The sequence below is a fragment of the Schistocerca serialis genome, chromosome 8, assembly GCF_023864345.2.
Source record: "Schistocerca serialis cubense isolate TAMUIC-IGC-003099 chromosome 8, iqSchSeri2.2, whole genome shotgun sequence".
In the NCBI taxonomy this organism is placed as follows: Eukaryota; Metazoa; Arthropoda; class Insecta; order Orthoptera; family Acrididae; genus Schistocerca; species Schistocerca serialis.
The window spans coordinates 340,564,851-340,585,142 of record NC_064645.1 but is presented as its reverse complement, the minus strand read 5'-3'; the positions used below and the strand labels follow the sequence as shown (position 1 = coordinate 340,585,142).

At 43.5% G+C, this 20,292-nt stretch overlaps 1 protein-coding gene across 4 annotated transcripts in view; it reads right to left on the bottom strand.

Moving 5' to 3' along the window:
- LOC126416746 (multidrug resistance-associated protein 1) overlaps positions 1-20,292 on the bottom strand; it is a 407,893-nt gene that overhangs the window by 299,052 nt on the left and 88,549 nt on the right. For all 4 annotated transcript variants that reach the window (XM_050084584.1, XM_050084585.1, XM_050084582.1 and 1 more), the window contains exon 2: positions 10,242-10,302. The gene's annotated coding sequence lies outside the window, so the exon portion shown is untranslated. The remainder of the gene's footprint in view (positions 1-10,241; positions 10,303-20,292) is intronic.

Here is a 20,292-nt window from a genome sequence, read left to right as displayed (position 1 = left end):
TCTAGTTCTACACTCCTTTATTTTTAGCAGTTGCTTCTTGAAACAAACAATTTTCACATGATTTTTCTACAAGCCCCTGCTAATTTACGCCGAAACGCTCTTCCGTATGTCAAAAAAACTTGTGAGCATTCGTCCTGCGTTTCTATGTACACGATTGTCCGTTATTCCTATTTGTTACGGGTGTCTATACACTTGGGCGATATTCTACGCTGTGTCGCACGAATGTTTCGTAAGCAATGTCCTTCGTAGACAGACCGCATTTCCCTAGTATTCTATCAATGAATCGCAGTCTGCCACATGCTTTCCTTACGTCTGAGTATGTAATCGTTCCATTTCATATCCTAATGAAGTGTAATACCCAGGTATTTGTATGAATTTACCGATCCAATTGCGACTCACTGATATTGTAGCTATACGATCTACATCATAATGCGAAAGCCACCTAATGGTGTTTGCCGGAGGGTACTCCTGGTACTTCCCTGTTCCACTACGAATGGTGCTTAGGAAGAATGGTTGTCGGAATCCTTATATCAGCTCTAAATTTATTTTCTCGTCGTGGTCATTTTGTTAGATGCATGCAGGGGGAAGCTGTCCGACTCTTCCCGGAAGGTGCTCAATGAAATTGCAATAGCAAACCTCTCTGTAATGCACAACAGACTGGAAACAGATAGGCAACCTGCAGCTGAGATCGGATGACACTGCATCAGGTTACTCATTTAGTGAAAGGCCATTAATATGCAACACGAACAACAGGGGCTCCAACACACTTCCCTGGTGGTGGGGCACACCCGAAGTTCCTTTTGCATCTGTCTATCACTCTCCATCCAACATGATATTCTGCCGCATCTATATCAAGTAATTAATAGTCACAAATTTAGTCTGATATGACTTCCGACTATACTTTCGATAGTAACGAGAACCTAAGTTGTTATAGGCCGAAGGACAATACAACATCCCAAGGCTCTGGTACGCAGCACGTCACACAAGCCGTCGTATCTGCTTCGGCGAGAACTGCCTCGCTGGCGGCATCGTGGGCGGCTGGTCCGTTACACAGTACACACAGTACGTGGTCCCACGCGGACGCCCACTCCGTGGGACGGTGCAACCTCGCATCCGCCCTAGCTTTCTGTTGACATATGTATTATTTGTGTCGCATTATGCTAATACAGCGCCTCTGACGCCTTACTCCTGCACTGACGTCAAAGAAAAGATAAAGTGCAAAGTGGAACAGATACCAACGCAAATGTCCGTAAACTGCATATTCGCTGCTAGCAGGACTCAATGATGGCATACGAGGTGTAGTGGTAGTTATAATTACCACCTCGAAAAAAATGAAGTTGCTTGATAATACTGTACTCTGTTTATTTGCAGGTACGTGTCAGTAGTAACGTAGAGACTGAAATCCCTGCGCCACAGTACCATAGCACACCGTTGGAGGACACAACACTAAATGGTTAATGACTTGGCGTCGTGGGACATAAAACCGAAAGTTTGTCACAACAAGCGGGGGAAAAACTTTGCTTTCGGGTGAGCCACTCAAACTGCAGAGGACCCTTTCTTTCCATGCATGTACACTAAGTGGAAAGGAAATAACGAATGGGACGGAAATCTGTAGACGTGATTTAAAGAAAAACATATAATTACAATTTCAGAAAAAATTGTATGATTTATTCGAGATAAAGCTCTTCACAAATTTATTAAGTCACCTCTGGCCCTTATGCAAGTAGTTATTCGGCTTGGCACTGATTGATAGGCTTGGTGGATGTCTTCATGTGGAATATCTTCGCACATTCTATGCAGCTGACGCATTACATTGTCAAAATCCTGAGATGATGGAGAGCTGTGTCCGTATGCTCCAAGCATTCTTAATTGCGGACAGATGCGGCGACCTTTCTGGCCAACATCGGGTTTGGCAAGCACGAAGACAAGCAGTAGAAACGAGCCGGCATTATCTTGCTGAAATGTAAGCTTCCCACGAAACGCAACAAAACGTGCCGTGGATAATCGGAAACGTACAGCTGTGCTATGAGTGTGCCGCGGATCACAGCCAAAGGGGTCCTACGACGAAAAGTTGTCACCGCAAACCATCTCTCCTGGTAGTCGGGCTGTCTACGAACGACGGTTCGGTTTGTATCACTGCGCTGTCTGGGGCGTCTCCAGACACATCTTCGCTGATCATCGGGGCTCAGTTTGAAGCGGGACTCACCACTGAAGACATTTCTGCCCGGTCACTGATATTCGTGGTCGAGTACATGCCTGGAGAGCAAGGTCACCAGACGTCTCCGTAACAAAATGTTTGGACTATCACTGGCAGGTCCCTCCAACTAATTCAGAATGTTGGCGCTTCTGAAATTGTGATCTTTCGTCCGTCTGTACATGTACATCACATCTACCGATGTCCGTCCCTTTTGGATTACTCTGTAGTCTGTGTAACAGGAGCAGTTCTCATGAAGTCACCAACTTGAGGCCAACGTCCGCCATGTCAGTTGACCCAAACATTACCTTCTGGTGGAAGCATTTTTATCAGAAGATGTGGGTAGCGTCATTTACATGAGCATTAATCGCTCTAATTATAGTTTCAACAGAAGTAATAATTTCATTCGTAAGTGGACTCGTTCCAGCGATTTTTTTTTAACATGATTTTTGTTGCACTGTTTACTTTTACTGCAGGAGTTATTTTCGTAATCTGACATTAGATTTCCTGTCAAACCAACTACAAAAGCTTTTTTTCGTGCATGTTATGTGAAGAAAATGTTTGTAGCAAGAAAATATGTTTGGTTACAAAAGCAGCCTTTTCACATCATATACTCGTCTTTGGGTTATTCGGAATGTACATTAAGAAGGAAGTTACATTATCGAAAGCAATTGCGTCGTATTGTGGATCAAATATGCATGTAAGACCAGAAAGAAGTCTTAAAATGCCTACATAACACTATTATTTACGAAAGCATTGCAACATTTGCTGTTTGCAACAACTGTTGCGTGTACACGACAGAAATTAAAAAGAAAATCACAAACAGTAGACCCCTAATGTTTTGGGGCATGTAACATGAGAATGGCAGTGCCGACTTTAAAGAAACGTACAGCACATTCTTCCCTTACTTACCAACATGCACTATTCGTGCCATTTGGTTTCCTGACCCGCAGTTATGATTGCTACCCTCAAAATTTTGCTCACTCCCACTGAAACCTCTGCAACTCAAACCCCTGCAAATGTATCTGTCTACGTATATTCTTAACGTAAGGAATATTAAGGAAGGGAGTTGAAGCTCTGCAAATAAAAGTAATTAGTTCGCCGCTGATACTAATACCATCAGAAACGGAAAGCAATTCGAAGATCAACTGAACGGAATCTCTAGAGGTTTTAAGAACGAAAAATCAGCGAAAGTGAAACAAAGGTAAAGGAATGTAATCGTCTAACTCTGTATGGAACGTAATCCAATCAAAACAGGTGACTGAGGCAGTTAGGGTTACTAAATAAAACTTAGAAAATTTCCGACAGTTTTTGGTATTTGGGGCGCAATGTAATAGAGAATGGCAGAAACAAGGAGTATGTAAGATGTAGAATAGCAAGAGCATGTCAAGATTTTCTTGAAAGACAAATAAGCGAACAGTCATGTAAATGTGCGTTAGGAAGTCATTTCTGAAAGTATTTGTCTGGAGTGTAACCTTGTACAGAACTGAAACAGGGACGATAAACAGTTCCGACAAGAAGAGAAGATTGAGACATGCTGTCATAGAAAAATGTCAGATTGGATCCAGTAATTAATGAGGTGCTACTGAATTCATTTGGGGAAAAATAATCACAAAACTTACCCAAAAGACAGGATCGGTTGACAGGGCACATCCTGAGGTACCAACGAATAATACTGCAGGGAAGTGTGGAGGCAAAAATTTTAGAGAGACTATGAGATGAATTTAGTTAGGAGGTTCAAATGGATGTAGTTTGCCCTAGTTATTCGGACAGACTTCACAGGAAGCAGAGCTGCTCAAACTAGGCTTCAGACTGAATACTGCAACAACCAATGCTACCAGATTTTCTTCCAGATAAGCTATCATAGCCACTATTGTTTGCTTTCTTCATTCCACTTCTACAAAATAACCATATAATATGCAAAGCATTAAAAATCTATTTTAATTATATTTTACCTGGAGAAATTTATCGAAGCATACCTATTAAGACTCCGCGCTGAAACGCTATAATTGAAACGACAGCAGCAACACATCGTTTGCTGTACAGTTTCTGCGAATGTACTGTCGTTCGCATACTCTTTCTACTGGAACTGCACCGACACCATAATCAGTCACTGACGTCACCGCATGATTGGCGGTTGATTTACTAGCTAGCACGTAAAGCGCACCCAATGCGAGCTGTTGAGTCACGCAAGAGAGACTCTCGGTTTAGGAGGAGGCGATGATGAGCTTGCTGCGAAATGCCTTTGAAATATTTCACTCTCACTCTCTCTCTCTCTCTCTCTCTCTCTCTCTTTCTCTCTCTGAGCAACAACAGGAGAGGAACAGCCGACCACAACTGTCAGTCAGTGACGCCGCTCAGACGTCACGGATCGAAGCAAGAACGCCAGGTGCTAAACATCCTGTGCCCTAGTCAATAGCAACTACCCGCAGACACACCGTACATCGATTTTAGCAATGACGCCCCTGTAGGCAAGTACACACCGATGTGGCTAACACGTGATAAGGGATAACAGCTTCAGTCGCGTAACACCAGGTCGCCTCCGTTAATCTTGATATATTTGTCCATTTACACGTTCCTTCTGCCTGGAGTTGCGCAGAAAGTTTGAACTCGCTACCCCTTCTCTGCTGCTACATGATGCACGGAACCGAACGCAAGTCTGGAGGCATGCGTAAAAAGGAGTTTACAATGATACACGAACGCTGCAGGTTGAATCCGAAGCGCTTAATTCACGTGTGCGCTTTCGAAGGGAGACGATGTCTGTAGTTGTTCAGTTCACGGCTTTCACGGCGTGCCAACAACGCAGTTTAGAGGAAAAAGAAGGCAGACTGTGGCAACCCGCTCCAGTGTTCTCACTGAACAGTATCTATTGAAGATGTCTCTTTTCGACATCAGAAGTACAAACTGACATCAGTTACACACATGATACACTAACGAAATTCGTTGACGTCAAAGTAGAGGCGCAACATCAGTGGAGGAAATTAAAAATTAAAATACTCTGCATCAAACGAACAGCAAATAATGACTTTCCATTAAGGCCTCTAAGGGAAGTGGTGCTGGCAGTGAGCATGCTTACGTAGAAGAAGTGTGGTTTTCGACAGACTTCGTTTTCAAACTACGCGCTTGACAGATGGAAGAAGGAATGTTTGTGCATATTTACTAGCGAACGCGGTTATGCTGCGCCACTTTTATACATGTATGGGATTGCATATTATCCCTCTCTCTGTCCTGCTATTTGATCTGTCAGGGTAGTGGTTTGAACGACAGTTTTCGCATAGGCGTAGTCTGCTTCCGTAGTAGTGCTCTAATCATAAGCCGGTAATGCATAAATATGACTTTCCCGATTTCTGTTTAAACCGACTACGAGGGGAAAACATAGTAATATATAGTTCTGTACATCATTTTAGTTTAAGATTATTAATAAGGAGAAAGTAAATATGCAAGGGAGATAAAATTAGAGTAGTGGTATAAATGCACTGTTATCGTTCCTAAAGCAAAATGCGAGAAAAAAAAAATACTAAATGGCACATTTTCACTGCATAGCACGTTCTTTCTAGCCATCAGTTTTAAAAGAAAACCGATATATTGTCTTAAACATAAATGGCACGTGCCCGTCCACATGTATGCTAGAGTACCGCATAAGGTTTTGAGGTAAATCGGTCAAGCACCTTTCTTGATTTTTTGGTAACAACGTTGAACAGTTAGAACATTTCTTCACCGACAGATGATGGTTTTGCCGACTGACTGGACATTGTCGTCTGTGGTTGATATCGATGTCTTTTCTCACTACGGCTAGGAGCGACATTGCAGTTGGTCCACACACCGCCAGAATTCGACAGTAAATCTATGTACAATTTAGACGTTTTGCCCACAAGAACCACAATGTCGCGCGTGCTTCAACTTTGAAGTAAGTTTCCAGCTGCTGTGCCGTTTGGCTTCCACAGTGTGGTGCAGGTGCTATCCGTACCGCAGCAGAAAACGGAACTAGAGGAAACCAAGAACATGTATTCTCTTCTGCCAATGTGCCACTTCTTGTGTACTCATCTTAGCTGGGACGCCATAACTTACTTTTTGACGTCCCATCGTACTCAAATGCGACCAGTGCGAAGTCGGGGCGGGTCGCTAGTCCACAGCTAAAATAGATTTCTTAAATAACACGCCACTTTAATTACAGGAAAAATATCTATTTACACACAATGAAATTCGGTATTTCATATTACGTCCAATGATATAGTTTGGAAAACGTGTCATTTTTTAAGAAATATCAAGCTTCGCCCTTCTCCAAAATGCTCATTCATCTTTTCATCCATAATGACCGTTTTCTTCTTTCCGTTTTAACTGCCACTACTTATAATGCAGCGAAAGCAAGAATCTCTGATTTCATTTTAGCTCTCGACGCTACGAGACCTATTTCTCTGTGCGTGCAAATGCTGACGCGCGCTTGTGACGCCTTTTAACCACGTAACTTCTCCCGTTTACTTCAGCCCACGCTTTGATGCACGCTTTATGGAGCGTATAGAAGGTTACCAGCAGTGCGCCTCGTATCTCAACAACTTCCGCTTGTAGCACCATTTCAAAATCACCTGTTCTCGCCTTGTCCCAACCGTTTATCGTCCACGTTTCACTTCCAAAGAAGGGTACATTCCAGACTTATCTTAAGAAAAGTATTCCGAACACTCGAATTTACATTCTATTTTAATAAACTTTTTTTCATAAATGCTTTTTTGTAAGCTCTTTTCGACACAATGGCCATTAAGTTGAGCTGATCTCCCGAACCCCTTTGCTACCTCCGATTTTAATATGTTATCTGCAAATCTCGAAGTTTTCATTTTTTTGTCCCGAACTAATTCCCACTCCAAATTTTTCTTTGAGGTCTTTTACTGTTTCCTCAATGTACAGATCGAATAACATTGGGGATAGGCTACAATCATGTCTCACTCCCTTCTCAACCACTGCTTCCGTATCACCTCCAGGTCAATTTCGTTTCTTTGAAAGTTTTACTTCTTTCCCTGCATTTTATCCCGGCTATCTTCAGAATGTCGAACAGTGTATTTCAGCCCCCGTTGTCAGAAGTCGTCTATAAATCAACAAATGCTATTAATGCCGGTCTCCTTCTCTGCGTCTAGGTTAACTCTTAGTGCATGTATTACCTCGCGTGTACCGAAATTTCTGCAGAACCCGAACTCAGCTTCCTCCACTTATTCCTGTTTACCAATCCTCCTGTAAGTAATTCACAACACCATGCTGCATTAACTGTTCAACCGGTGGCTCGTTAATATTTGTACCTTTTATCACCTGCCTTCTTTGGAATTTGTATTTTAACATTTTTAACTCAGACTTTCGATTCGTCTCATCTTGCGTACCAGGGCGAATAATTTTGGGATGCTATATCCTCCCAGGGTTTGAGTAACTCCGACAGAATGTGATTTACTCCACGTGCCTTCACGTGTACCATTTGTCCATTTGCGAATGGGAAAGGAAGATTCTGGGGGGGGGGGGGGGGAGAGGAGGGGGGATAGTAGTACAAGTACTCTCGGAGGCACAACGTACGGTGGGTTGTGGATTACACATGTGCTGTAAGTGATGTACAAATGCGCAACTATTTCGTGAGATGTAAAGAAGGCAATGTGTAAATATCTTGCTTGCTTAGGATGATCTTTATCGCTTCAGCACAGAATGGCGGTGAAGGACTATCAATACACTGGCTAAAACGGTCACCTGTTTCCAGGAACACCAAGAATTTGATTTTGAATTTTTCTTAATGTAATTACTGACGGAATTTAAAAATTTTATATGCTGTCAATCTATTCGTTGACAGGCATAACTTAATATTACGTTTTTAAAACCGTAAGACAAGTATTACAGTTAGAAACTACGTTTGTGGCAGCGAAACTCGTGGCACGCAAATTATCCAGGCCATATTCTTACAGTATCTAAGGTAGAGCGCTTGGCGACTTCCAAAATACTTTAAAAACAATTTCAAACCTTCACGAAACTTTTTCTCGCTGGCACCACCCACAACATGGAGAGATGAATGCTAATCACTTGCCACACTTCCACGGTTGATATAGTCAAACTTCAGGACCAGGTATCATCTTTTTACTACCAATTTTATTCGCAACACGTTTTGCAGACAGTATCCACCTATATTACTGAATGCAGCCGCACAATTAAATCACTGTATCACATGGTTCAGTGGATATGACGTCATATTTCTTGTTTTGATTTTATAATTAAACTATCGCAGAATAATCTTAAACTAACAAAAGTATCGTAATTGGAGTTCTGCGTCTTAAACCATAAAGGTTTTACACAGTTAACGTCATGTGTTTAACATACTGTAAAGTATTGCAATCACACGTTTGAAGGTGTGTTATAAATGAGAGTTCGATTCTTCAAAGAACCTAAGGTGATGGTGGGGGGGGGGGGGGGGGGAGTGGCAGTTGGTACTGGTAGAAGCGGAACAAAGCAACAGTTACTGCGCTTTCTTTAAGACGTCAAAGGAAGTTACAAAACAAACACGACTCGGCAGTTTAGCGTCCACAGCACCCTTGCTTACATTGGGCAACGCTTCGCACGCTTGTCGCTGAAAATGCGCTTACACTAGTAAAAGCACTGGTTGGGCGGCGCATCCCTGAGTCAGACTTCCGCCGGCTTCCGCTATCAAAGAAGGCTCCGGTAGCTGCTCGCTTGGTATCCGTTTACGCCAGCTCAGCCGGACGCCATACTCTGACCAATGAGTTTCCTGAACGCAGAGGCACGATGTAGAGGCCGTGCGTAAGGTACGCCGTAACACAAATCGACTTCTGATGTAGATTATTCCACGTAACTTTTAATTCTGAATATGAGAGGAAAAATAATAAGTATTCCTGGGAGGCAGCACAAACTAGAATGAATCTTTTTATCTGCAGCTGAGTGTGTGTACGCTGGTCTAGAAATTCCTGACCGCAACTATATGCCTTACTGGGACGCGAGCCCGGACTCCTTTCTTTCCGAAGCACTTCTCTTACCGAAGGAGCCCAGTAACAGGACTACTCTTGCACTGTTTTGTACAAATGATCACAAGATGGTGTTACTGGTATGAGTAAAATTTATCTTTCGTTATTGAAATAACGGCGGTGCAGACATAGGCCGGGTAGTTTGTTTATCGCAATCGGTTTAAGAAACGATGTTCTAATTTGCATGTGAATATTTTCGTTTGGTGACTTTTTACATTGTCGTCAAAGGAACAGAATGAACACATCCTCTAATAGTTTCGTTCCGTTACTGATAACTAAGCACCTTCAAAAGATCCTGTTGCCAATTGGTTTGCAGAAGATCTATCCCATGTTTGTGGAAGATGGTCTTGCCAAATTTTTCTTGCTGGACATCCAGTAACATTTCACAGACTGTGTTCTGTGATCCAGAATGACATTGGTGTCCTAAAAAGGGTTCTATCCAACCAGGACTCTGAACGGATATCCCGTAAATAAATGCCATGTTTAAGAAGAGAGAACAGGTAACAGCATCGAATGCTCTCGGTAAGTTTTGGGGATGAGGGGGAAACCATGAGGTGGTCACTCCCTCAGTGAGAATGTAGTTGATCTGGAGTCAGTCCGATAGTGAAAATGTGTGTGTAGGGGGGCGGGGAGGGGGAACTAAAAACGAGGCACTGCCAGAGCCGAGGAATAGTTTTAAGGAGAAGTAAAAATATATGGGGTTGGCCGGTACGTGGGTCAGTACAGACAAGGACGAGATAGTTCCACCCGCACCCAGTTCCCCGTTAATCCGATTACGGGCGACGACAGTTACAGAGGGAAGAATGTCTAGCACCAGGGAGAGTCGTAACATAGGATGTTTAGAGCCTGGCGAATGCCTCAGCAGAGCAGCTGCCTACTGCTTCTGATCTCTCTAGGGTCGAGAGCCGAGCTTCAGATTTTGTTGATAACGTCGACAAGAGTCACCGCCCACGAGCAGCAGATGTTTTCCGTAATTCAGTACTCATTTCTTATTGTAGTGAAGATCGACAGAACGCCTTAATTGTTTACATTTTGATGATTTATCTCACCTAAATCTGGCGGCGGCGTATCGGTCCTGGCGCGTTACACGGACTGCGATGCTCCTCGATACTGAAAAGGAAATGATAAATTATTAATCATACCAAGATTAGATGTCTTGTATGCACTTAACCTTTTTTTTTAAAATATATTATGTGAACAGTTGGTTACTTGGTTGTCAGCACATACTTCAGGTGAGAAGGTATCTCGAAAACAATATATGATTTTTTTTGTTGGTGATGGTTGGAAGTATGCTTTGTGAGAAAACGAAAGTAGGTTAAACCAAATCATTATTCAAAGGCCCCAAATATCAGTTTAAATGGCAGCTTTCAGAGGCACGCCAATTGTTGCTCTGAAACTTGTCTATGAATTCATAAGCCTAGGGCTACTTTTTCCGTTGCTTTGAGCATTCAGATACTTGTTTATAGTGTTGTTTTCCATTTATTCAGTTGTTTCTTCAAATAATAACGTAACACTGTTTTTGAGCAAAGGAATGCCGAAATCGATTTCCAAAGTTCGGCGGTTTAACAGCAAGCATTACTTTATGTGCTAACATGAATTTACCAACACTCTTACAAAATTTTGGAAATGTTATTCTTTATTGCAAGCTCCTTCCAAATCAGTGGCAGAGGAATTTAAGACAAATGCAGTGAAAAAATCTGTGAATATGAGTGATGAGTGCACAGCAGGAATGTACTGTAGGAGACACTGCAAGTGCAATACAACTCGACTCCATTTCCAGCACCTTTTGTTTTTTCTGCCCTCTGAAACCATTTACTCCAGAGCAGTGAAATTCTAACAATCTATTGCTTAGCACACGCGAATAAAGAGACGTCTTTTTTACCTTTCTAGCTATGTTATTAGGATTATACGACTTCTTGTAAGAATTTGCTCAAAGAAGTTATTGTTAAAACATTTTTCAAAAATCAGTTTGAATAGCATTCACAAATTGTCAGCTGCAAAATATTTGAGTGTTTTACTGTTAATACATTGTAAGAAAACGTACACTGAAAACCGTCAATAACAATGCAAAGATTGAAGGTACCTTCTCCCCTTAACAAAGAGACCACGTTATTAGTTTCTTTGAAGTATTTAGCGAACAGGCTGTGGCGCTACTGTTGGCATTCCATACTCAACTGGTAACGATAACGGTTGGTTAAATTTTACGACCCGTCTCCACCGTGAGCAGCATTGTGACAAATGGCCGCGGGACTGTATAAAAGCCTACGTAATTGCTGCCTCCGGCGCAAGGCCCCACTTTATCTCGTTAACGTAGTTACTGTGCGACACCCGCGCTCCTGTTGGGCGGCGATGCTTTTTACTTGGCCGCAGCGGGGCGGAAGGCGCGCGACGCACTGCTCTAACCATCTAACACCCATTCAACAGTCGCTGCTTTATCGTTAAGACAGCAGGATTACCAGAGAAAAACATACACAAAGGGTTACCGGTTTTGCTTGGCTATTGCACAGTACATAGTGAGACGGTAAAAATGATGGACCAGTACGATGCGCAGCCCAAGGGTTTACCAGAAACCTGGCTTCAAAATTCTACATGTCTGCTGAATACTATAGGAGAGCAGCGCCGTCGAGCAGCGGCGTTACAACCCAGTCAACTAAGGCCAAAACAGGTCTATTCGGAGAAAAACTCGTGATATGGCAAACTTTTGCCCAGTTCTAGAATGGAGCGTACTGAACAACGTACTAAAACTCCTGACTTTCCGGTTGTGAGCGCTGGGGAGGGGTGGGGTTTGAATGTCACTGTTTTTCCTTGAATCATCAAACTGCGGCTTCTAGCGAAAATGTTTCCCAGCACAACATCTGAAATACATTAATTTCCTACACCAAAAAAACCCTGTTTATTCCTCTCTGGAACTGAGTGTGTGTTGAAGGGAATGGAAAAATATACTGGTAAAAGTACTGTTTTAACGATATAAAATTAATGTTTCATCTTTAAATGAAGTGAAGCAGGAGTTCTACAGGGTGAAGGGGGAGTTCTACAGGGTGAAGGGGGAGTTCTACAGGGTGAAGGGGGAGTTCTACAGGGTGAAGGGGGAGTTCTACAGGGTGAAGGGGGAGTTCTACAGGGTGAAGGGGGAGTTCTACAGGGTGAAGGGGGAGTTCTACAGGGTGAAGGGGGAGTTCTACAGGGTGAAGGGGGAGTTCTACAGGGTGAAGGGGGAGTTCTACAGGGTGAAGGGGGAGTTCTACAGGGTGAAGGGGGAGTTCTACAGGGTGAAGGGGGAGTTCTACAGGGTGAAGGGGGAGTTCTACAGGGTGAAGGGGGAGTTCTACAGGGTGAAGGGGGAGTTCTACAGGGTGAAGGGGGAGTTCTACAGGGTGAAGGGGGAGTTCTACAGGGTGAAGGGGGAGTTCTACAGGGTGAAGGGGGAGTTCTACAGGGTGAAGGGGGAGTTCTACAGGGTGAAGGGGGAGTTCTACAGGGTGAAGGGGGAGTTCTACAGGGTGAAGGGGGAGTTCTACAGGGTGAAGGGGGAGTTCTACAGGGTGAAGGGGGAGTTCTACAGGGTGAAGGGGGAGTTCTACAGGGTGAAGGGGGAGTTCTACAGGGTGAAGGGGGAGTTCTACAGGGTGAAGGGGGAGTTCTACAGGGTGAAGGGGGAGTTCTACAGGGTGAAGGGGGAGTTCTACAGGGTGAAGGGGGAGTTCTACAGGGTGAAGGGGGAGTTCTACAGGGTGAAGGGGGAGTTCTACAGGGTGAAGGGGGAGTTCTACAGGGTGAAGGGGGAGTTCTACAGGGTGAAGGGGGAGTTCTACAGGGTGAAGGGGGAGTTCTACAGGGTGAAGGGGGAGTTCTACAGGGTGAAGGGGGAGTTCTACAGGGTGAAGGAGGAGTTCTACAGGGTGAAGGAGGAGTTCTACAGGGTGAAGGAGGAGTTCTACAGGGTGAAGGAGGAGTTCTACAGGGTGAAGGAGGAGTTCTACAGGGTGAAGGAGGAGTTCTACAGGGTGAAGGAGGAGTTCTACAGGGTGAAGGAGGAGTTCTACAGGGTGAAGGAGGAGTTCTACAGGGTGAAGGAGGAGTTCTACAGGGTGAAGGAGGAGTTCTACAGGGTGAAGGAGGAGTTCTACAGGGTGAAGGAGGAGTTCTACAGGGTGAAGGAGGAGTTCTACAGGGTGAAGGAGGAGTTCTACAGGGTGAAGGAGGAGTTCTACAGGGTGAAGGAGGAGTTCTACAGGGTGAAGGAGGAGTTCTACAGGGTGAAGGAGGAGTTCTACAGGGTGAAGGAGGAGTTCTACAGGGTGAAGGAGGAGTTCTACAGGGTGAAGGAGGAGTTCTACAGGGTGAAGGAGGAGTTCTACAGGGTGAAGGTGGGGGGGGGGGGGGGGGGGGGGAGGAGTTACATGGGACGTGTGGTATAAAAGTGCGAAGGAAGTAGTGTCGCCGGATTGAGTTCATACAGCTCTCTCTCCTTCAAAGGTCTGCAAACAATGTCGAGCAGGTTGTTTCCCACTATTTACCCCACTACGTCACAAGAAGCAACAGCTGGGATTCTCACGAAGTTATGCCGACGCTTCACAGCGTGGCTTATAAATCACTGGCGAACCAGGGCACAGTAATGCCAAGAGAGGTGTGTTTATTTTCCACAAAACTCGTTAACAATGTATGTAATACAGATATGAGTTACCATTAACACTAACACAAGAAACGCATATGGACAGAATCTACATAAACCTCTGCACCTCTATATTGCTAGACGGGAAATCTGTTCTTAGTCACTCTATATGGCAGCTGTAGTGTTCTTCCACGATAGACAACTTCCAGCATCAAGAGTGCCGCTCCGTTTTCAGTTCACAGACTATACCTCCCATTTCCTGTCCAGTTATCTTATGGCAGTCGACAAAATAACTCCACTCAGCACGTGTTTATATCGCGGAGTTATATTCAGTTTAGTGAGTTGTTATGTAACACAGCTTCACAGCTGGAAACAACTGTCTACAACAATGAAGAGCCTGCCCCAAGTGTAACATCCTGCGAATATGTATTGGACAATGTCGATTTAAACTGTCTTCACTTTCACTGTCTGGAATACCTGTCGCAGCATAAGGGTATCCAATGCATCACACCAGCCGTTCTACAACGCAAGTACGTTTCCTAAGTGCTACAGAAAATAAAATATTTGAAGATAAGCAACACAGCACAGCACAGCACAGCACAGCACAGCACAGCAGAGCAGATTACTGTTCTAGACGTCTACATGGTCAGCCCATTTATCATATATATTCACACTCACCTTGAAAGATACACTGGATTATGGTAAGTGGAAAAAAATTTCTGAATGCGAAAGATTGAAGCAATCTATTAGTAACAATGGCGAGAGAAGAGCAGTAACTTTCTGGTCATTCTTTAAGTCACCGCAAACTGTCTACGACACAATTACTTGACTTTAAAACACGCTGTCACAATAGATAGCAGCAAGGTGTTACAGTCATCAATCCAATCCCTTCCCCTTCACCACCACCACCACCACCACCACCACCACCACCACCACCACATAGGTCACTGACGATACCACCCAAATTAAACATTTCTCAGTCATTGTTGCAGGAATATATTTCATGTAATAGCTCACTTAACATCCCCAGAAAATGCTCATTTAAGAAACTGAAAATAACTCCACTATATAAACACGAGTTGTGTGCAGTTATTTTGTCCATTCGCATAAGAGAACTGGACAGGAAACAGAATGAGTAAGAACCAATTTGCCCTGTCAGCGTAGACCGAACACTGCAGAGATTTGTGTGGATTGTGTCTGTGTGTGTTTCTTGTGTTAGTGTTATTTGTAACTCACATGTATTCCATATATTAACGCATTTTGTGGAAAATACTTCCCCTGGGGATGTCTATGGGCTAGGTCGCCAGTGATTGACATGGTGCGCCGAGGAAGGTCAGTAACATCACTGCTCACTCAGTTGCTGTTTCTGACGCATTGGAGTAGATGCGTGCCGAATTACCCGCTCCGTCTTCAATTTGGAGACCTATGAAGGAGGGAAGAGTATAAACAAAAACGAGATAACTACCTACCCTCGCAGTTCTACATCCACCCACCATTCCCTCACCCTGAAACATCCCCGGAACAGTTTATCCTCTAATACGACTCTACTGCACTTAAACGTGGTACATACCTGTAATATTTGCTGTTAATAGGCTTCATGTAAAAATTAACATTAATTTTACACCGATGAAACAATATTTTTACTAAATGCATTTCTCCATTCCTTCAACGAAGAAACTATTAGTTCTAGAGAAAAAAAAAATACATTTTTGTAGTATGGTTAATATAGTTTAATTTTGTACTGCAAAACATTTTCGCTAGAAGCCGCGGTTTTAGAGTCGTTCAACAAAATCAAGCTGTTGGTTTTTTTATGATGGTTGGATCAATTATGATGGTGGGATTAAGAACGGTTGTTGTTTGAAATACCTTAAATACTGGTGGATATTAGGATTTTATTACATTATGGTACAGACATTCACGAAATAATAATAAATATGATTTAATACAAGTTGTTTTACAGATTGTTACCGGATATCGTAGAAGATTCCCACTGCTACAAAATCTTCTCTTCAAAATAAATTATGTTCAGTGTCCATTCAGTCAAATTATCTTTTGAGTCTACAGAAATGAATTTTGTAAAATGATTCTTGTAAATAAAAGCTTCTCAAATTGCAATGTGTGCCTTGTCGAAAATAAATTTGATGTTTCTTAAATTGGTACTTTTTTCGAATTCCTCGAATGAACTTTTCAGTAATATAAACTTGGTTTTAAACACTTGCTAGGTTTGCTTGACTGTATCAAACAGCGCACCCTCATGAAAGACAAGTGTACAGAGGAGATAAGAAAGAATACAATTTGTTTTAACGGAAATGTTATGATCCAAATTCAAAGCATTTGAGGCTCGCCTCGAATTTGTTGGACTGAGATGAAATTTTCACTAGTTCGTTAATTGTCTGTTGAACAAAAGTGGTCTGTAGGAGAATCAAAATTCTAACAGCCACCCTAGTACACACTGGAAAGTGTCTAATCAGAACAAATTCAACCGTCTAAATTTCCAGTTTTTTATTTGAGCAACCAGTGACAGTACAACTTTAAGCCATATCTCGCCTCCTGACCGACGTGTAGGTAGGATCCTATACCTGGTCCAGTCAACATAGGGGCGTTCAGTGACTGGCATATGCAGATTTTTGATACAGTTATCACTTGTTGGCAGGTGGTGATCGAAGGGCTCATTGTGTTAAGAAGAAACCCACGGATACCAGTCGCTGAATGCTGGCTCCTATTCTGAATGGACCAGAGGTAAGATTCCTCAACACGTCGGTCAGGGGACCTGAAGATGGTCTTATATGGCGCTGAAACTGGTTGATCAAATAAAATAAGCTGAACGTTTTTTGATTCGACATTTTCGGCAACCATCAGTATAAAGATGGGCTTACAGAGACGAGTGCACATTGTTATCTGGCCGCGTGACAGGTGCAGAGGTCATCCCAGCACCATGCGCCAGGGACCGTGTGTGCCCTTTAACGACCTCTGCTCGCGACCGACCTCATGAATTTTGCGCATGTGCTATGGGCGCTTCTTATCATAATACATTTTGTGCCCGCCAGCGGCAGCTGCTAAACCAGTCGACGGCGAGGTGAGTGCGTGTTATCTCCGACCGAGAAACGTCCTCTGCGACATTCAGTGTCATGTATGTAAGACTGCTTCCGTCCCGAACTGCGGAACGAAATGTGCGTCGTCCCCGAGAAGCAGCTGCAAGTTTTGTCAAGAACACAGCACGATTAAAATGAGACGCAAACACACTCGAGAATTACTTTTATCTGGAAGGTCGTATCACTGCTTAACCATCGGTGTCCAACAACAAAAAATGTAATTTTAAAATTTTTCAGACTGAACTTTATAATCTTAGTAAACACCGAATACAAGAAGAAATTGGCAATAAATAAACTATCAATTGTTTTAAAACAGTGGTTTCACTTTGGAACCATTGGGATAAAGTTTTCAACCAAAAATCACTTCACGATATATATAAATATTTGAAAGCAGTTTTGAATTTTTCATAGGCACCATCGCCATCTCTAAACTTCCATGAACTTGTAATGCTAAAATTATAGTGGTAAGTCACAAGCAAAAATGGGTCTAAAATTTAATGTATTTGTATCAGAAGTACATATTTCTCCATTGACTTCGTTTCAAAACCGTCACAATAGCAGCAGTACAAACTCAAAATTTACCTCACAACTTTATCAATACTCCACTGTCAATGATATCACTACGATCGCCATAAAAAGAAGTCAATTTCCTATTATGTCGCACAATCTTCGCGCTGACTTGCTTTGAACGCTGTGACTGCTATAATGCATCACATGCTGGATGTACCCCAGTGTACGACTAGCCGTCCGTATTGCAGTATCATGCTAAAGTCACTGATTTCCAAAAAAACTGATAAAATGGCGGTTTCAAGCACAAACTAATGGTACTGAAAGAGTTAATTTAGAAAGCAACTGTTTAAACATTACAGCAAGTAGTATTGTCCTCTTTTACATCAGATGTAACTATGTTTATAGTAAGGACGCCTTCAAAAGGAAGTAGTGCGAAAACCCGTCGAACGAGATGATTATTCAACTTCTTGACAGGTTAAAATTGTCTGCCGGCCCAGAACCCGAACCTGGACCTGGACCTTTGCCATTCAGGGAGGAGTGCTCTACCGACCAAGTTATCCAAGCAGGACTCATCCCCCTAGACTGTGACCAAGCCATGTACCCGTAACATCCTTTCTTCCAGGAGTGCTAGTCCCGCAAGATATGCAGAACTTCTGTGCAGGTTGGAAGGTAGGAGTGAGGTACCGACGGAAGCAAGGCTATGGAAGCAGGTCGTGCTTGGATAGCTCAGGCGATAGAGAACTTGTCCGCGAAAGGCAACGATCCCACGTTAGAGTCCAGTTTTTATCTTCCACAAATTTTCTGTCTCCAAGGTCATCATTAAGCAGCAGTACGACAAGTTAAGGCAGACAGGAAATGTGACAGATGCAGCCGAAAGCGGTCGACCGAAAACGCTAATGCAAGAAAAGCCGACCCACGGGAAGCTGTATCTTTTTTTTAGTCCCACAGAAGTCCGTCTAGCGCTACACTAGACATACTTACCTCCGCTGGCAGCACCCATAATGCGACCTGATGTCGCTGTATTTCACTAACTACTTGGGCGGGAGGGGGAAGGGAAAATGAAAATCAGGGGGGAGTAGGAGCAAAGAAAAGGGAAAAGGGGTGGGAGGAAAGGAAAGGAAAAGAAAGGAGGAGGGAGGAAAGGAAGGAGGGAAGAGGAGGAGGCAAGAACACACCGAAGTAAAAATTCCAAGTTCGTCGTGTTTTCTAAAGCAATGGGAAATTTATTTTCTTAACTAGTTTCTGTACAACCCGGTTTTGGTTGTTTCTGCACCTTCAGGAGATTGAAATATATTAAAACATTTTGCCCTACCCGAAACACTTGTGTCCATTTGTCTAAATCAATGGCAGAAAGGTTGAACCTGTTGTATTTTGTTACCTCGTAGGCTTCATCCACTGACGCAAGACGTTTCAACGAAGCATTAGCACCCAGGAGGACCTGCATTATTATGTCTACTTGGGCACATCTGCCGATTGGTGTGAAAGGCCGTCGAAGAACCAGAGTAGGTAAATAATGATCTCACCTCTGCTTCACCGCCCCTCTGACCGTCTGAAGCACTACGACATAAAGACATTGAGCAGCAGAGTATTTCCTTGCTTGCCATCTTACATTTTTATGTACCTTGTGTACACACTATGAAGAACTATACTAGTTAAGTTAGGGTGGCTATCTAAAAATATGCCAAAGTAGATGAACAATGTATGTTCCATAGCTCGTTGAAGCTGAAACGATCTTGAGCCTCACGAGTCACAATCAACCAGAGAGGAAATCTGCCATCGAACGATTCTTTATTAGCTGGTACACCGTCTGCCTGCACTTGCAAATAGGCTTACCAGTATCGTTCAAACACAGTAACAGCTTTACAATTATCTGGATCATCAGAAGATTTTTACTGATGCGTCACTGAAGTAGGTGCGACGCGTGTAGCAATGTAACACTGCCACAGAGCGCCCGCCTTCGCGAGGCGCACCTGGCTGACGGGTGCAAATTAGTTTGAGACTATCTGCTTGCTTTCGCGGCATTTACTGCCGGCTCCAACACGAAGGCTACAGTGCCACGCTACGTTACCTTTGTATTCACGAGCCCGCATGGCCGGTCTCTGACGGACCCATTCAGAGAGCCGTCTAAACCAATTCTTGCGTACTGTGACCTGTCGTTCCATATTTGTCGGAACGGACAGGTACAGTCTTCAGGCCTAACCTCTGGAGTCTCCCTAAGTCACCTCAATGGTTATGGCGGAGGGTACTGTGTTGACCACTGTCACTTCCCTTCCCCTGTTCCAGTCGTGAATGGCTCAAGAGAAGTATGACTGCCGGTAAGCTTCCATGTAAGCTCTAATCAAAAAACGGTTCAAATGGCTCTGAGCACTATGGGACTTGACATCTGAGGTCATCCGTCCCCTAGAACTTAGAACTACTTAAACCTCACAAACCTAAGGACATCACATACATACATGCCCGAGGCAGGATTCGAACCTGCGACCGTAGCGGTCGCGCGCTTCCAGACTGAAGAGCCTAGAACCGCTCGGCCACCACTGCCGGCTGAGCTCGAACCTCTAATTTTAAGTTCATTGTCTTTCGTGAGATATACGCAAGAGGAAACAATATATTGGTTGACTCTTCTAGGTGTACACGTTCTGCATTTTGACAGAAGACCACGCCGTGATGCGGAATGCCTCTCTTACAGCAACTGCCAATGGAGTTAGCTCCATGACACTTTCGCGCTTACTAAATGAACCTGAAAGGAAACGCGCTTCTCCTCTTGGGTCTTCTCTATTTCGTCTATCTTCCGCGGTACCGATTATTTACTCTACCTAACCTTGTACAGATCTCAGATTGACGAGCAATGTTCAATTACTGGTCGAAGGAGAGATTTCTAAACTGACT